This window comes from Diorhabda sublineata, chromosome 3, assembly GCF_026230105.1.
Source record: "Diorhabda sublineata isolate icDioSubl1.1 chromosome 3, icDioSubl1.1, whole genome shotgun sequence".
Classification (NCBI taxonomy): Eukaryota; Metazoa; Arthropoda; class Insecta; order Coleoptera; family Chrysomelidae; genus Diorhabda; species Diorhabda sublineata.
This window is the reverse complement of record NC_079476.1, coordinates 34910961-34914623: the sequence shown is the minus strand read 5'-3', so window position 1 is coordinate 34914623 and position 3663 is coordinate 34910961.

Sequence of the window (3663 nt, the reverse complement as noted above, 5' to 3'; positions counted from 1 at the left end):
AGTTTTGCACTTGATCAAGATGAAAGTTTGATTAATTGATGCGTGTTTATCCAGATTTGTATGATACTAGTTATAGCAAATATATGAAAAGTAAATACAAGAAGAAATCTTGGAGAAAATACGAGAATAGATGGTAAGGAACTCTATTACAAATATTTTTTTTTTTCGCAAATGCTTTTTTTTATTGGAGGATTCCTTTACTTGCTAAGCGATGTACGGTATATGAAATAAATATTATCTTTATTATTTTTTTCAGTTGAAGAAGTAAAATGTATGTGAAGAAGTTACGGAACAACCATAGAGACGCTCTACCCTGACAGTAGGTATTAAACCATAGTTGCAAATGGAATTTTTGTTAAAATACATGATTAATGAGTATAGTGAAACATGTTTCATCAACAACGATTCCAATTCCAATTTATTCATGAACTTCTAGGAAATGATCCAGACAAATGTATGGATTGTGTGAAATCTTAATGAGGCATCGTGATGAAAATCCAAATTTTCTTAATAGATGAGGCATCGTTTTGTTTAAGTGGTACAGTAAAATTACACAACTGTCACTACTAGGCTTGGGAAAATTCTCACTGCATTCAGAAAAAACATACTCAGCGCCCTCAAAAAATTAGTATTCGGGTAGGAATCGCCAGAAGTGGTATCCAGTAACTGTTTCCTTCACACAGGTCATCCTTTGCAACAACCGTATGGAAAATTGTATTAAGCTTTAGCATTTTTGTACTGACTCGAAACGAGCCTATTTTGAAAGCGAAATTAAAGATTTGTTTAACACTTAGTATGTAATTTTTTGACAGCGATTATTGCCCGTTTTCAAAAATTAAAGAATAATTTCGTAATTTATTCAGCTATGAATTTTAAATGAACCATACCTAAAAATTCCCTTTTCCTTGTAAAAAAGACATCTGATAAGTGTATATTGAATAAACCTGTTTATTTATACCTAATTAAATTAAAAGAATAATTAAAAAATAAATTTCTACATTGATTGGTTGTACAGAAACAGAAAACGCTTTATTGTCGATAAAAATAAAATATTTATTAATAGAAAATATCAAATTGTGAATAAAAAATTTTAAGACATAGTTATATGTTAATATTACATAATCTTAGAATATTAAACATATATAATAATAATTATAATGCATAAAAAATCTTACTTTATACTAAATTGAACTTTGCCAGTCTATTGAGTCTATGGTAAATTGTAGAATTCTGCCACAGAAAAATATTATAACTATGCAACCACTATTACTTTGCAGCAGAATCTACAGCAGAAATAGAAATTTACATGAATTCTGAATTAATTTGGAGATGGCATTTTCAAAAAAATGTAAAATACGAAGTGACATATAATGGAATAATGAATAGATTCTGGTAATTTGTATTGTTTTCGTTCAAGAACTACCGAGGGTGGGAAGACCTTTATCTCAGATACAACAAATAGTATTTAAAATGTGTTAAAATACAGTATTTGATTAATAGAAAACTTTAAATAATAAATAGTCTTTTTATTGTGCATATTTTCTTTTCTTTCTAGCGCCTGTTTACATGCTTTTTTTCATTTTGAAAACGTATATAATCTGGTATCTTGTAAATTTGTGAGAATTGAAATAATACGATAACAAATTGAGACCATTTAATCGAAAAAAGAAAGAAAGAAAAGTGGAAAAAATGTCACAAACAGACCAATAATGAGAAGTTATTAATTTTCTCAACAAAAATACCAAAACAGTTTCATAAATATTTACAAAAATTTAAAAGCAATATTTGGACTGGTCGGATTTTGATACTAACATTGGGATTTGACGGGATTTAAAACCAAAATAATCTTAGGTTGCAAAAGGGCTGAGCTATAAAAGCTATACTAGTTGTAATTTTAATTCTTGACTTTACAAAGTATCATAAAATAAAATTTATTGTTCTGTAAAAAGTAAACAATGTCTTTATTGTTATAGTAAATCACACAATATCTGTATCAACTTCCTCTTCAACAATATGTTTTCATCTTCTTCAATGTTGAAATCTTCGGCTTGTTGGTTTTCCAAATTTCGATAGAATTTTACCGTATCGTGGTTTCTCCATCCTTCTCCAAAGTGCTTAGTGAGTTTCGCAACTTCCTTTATTTTTGCAGCTGTAAGGCTAAGCCCCTTGTTGATGGCTTTTGGTTTTGTGATAGATTTTGCTTGACAACTTTCAGTTCTATAAAAGACTTCATCCTGGACCAGAATGTTATTTTTCTTCTTGCTTTTTTAGCATAATCCTTTTTTATAGATTGTATTTGAAGTGCCACAAGTTTGGTTTTTTTGCACTTTTTCAGATTCAGACTTCCAGTCTTTAACCGGGACAGTGACTGATGAACGGTTCCATGTTTCCCCAGAACTTCTTCATACTCTTCTTGTTTAAGAATAGTGTCCTTCTTTTTCAAATCTTTCCCAATCAATCCAAACACCCTGTGAAAACTAAAGCATACATCCAGGGGATTGTGGGTAGTCACGTGACGACACTAGGCACTCCTAATGGCCGATTTGGACTTGGCGGATATTGCAGCTAAACCTCAACTCTGACCTTAAAATACATTAGGATGTGGGGGGATTTACTACAAAATAACAGTTGTACTGAATTCGGTATGGAAAAATCTATGAGGAACAATATCAAACTCAACTCAATATGGACTTGGTTTTTGATTCTAGGCACCTCATTTGGTCGATGTGCAGACCTAACTTCAATACCTGTGAGATTGAGCTGTTTGTGTTTGTTAAAGAGCAGAAATACTAGCCTACCAATCTGATTTTGCACTACCAAGTTAGTCAATATCTTCCATGGAAAAATTCTTTGAATCCCTAGTTGTAGCATCGCTCCTTTTCATAGTTACTCAAGCCTCATTATTTAAACTAAAGTTCATTTTCTTATAGTTTCTAGCTTTTAATGACAATATATGATTGAATAAAAAAATATGAAATATTTAATAATATTGCGCGGTATTCATTACATAATAAGCACGGACCTATCAGAGAAAAAAATAATTTAAAATAGTTTATTATTTAAATTGATTTATAGAACCCATATAAACTAAAAAAATCAGTAAGAAGTCTATTATTGGAGGCTATACCGGAACTGTTACATGCCATAATTTGAAATCGCAAATCATATATCACACGCTGAACTTTGACATATAAATATTTACCATAATCCAATTAAGTTAAATTAAACATTATGCTTATTATCATTCTACAACGTCAGATATGGAATTTCCTTGATAATTTTTTTATTTCAGTATTTCAAATGAATAAGCTGAATAATTTCCAATTTTATCAATATATCTCCTTGTTGTAAATATTTTTTCTTTGTTAATGTTGAAGTTTAGGAAAAGTGAGTGTAGAAATAATTCCAGTCTGCTAGGTTATTGTTAAATAATGATCAAAACGGTATAAAAAACGGTTAAGAAACAATAGTTTTAATAGACCACAACAAACAATGACAAAAAACCTGGAAATATAGAAGTAGTCGAATAAATGAAAAGGAGATTTCAAAATTTTATAATACGATACATCTTCGACTTGAAAACTATTTTTATCGTCATTAAATTAATTTCTTTTATTTATATTTGCATAAAAATATTAAAAAAACCTTCCCGATATACAAGGT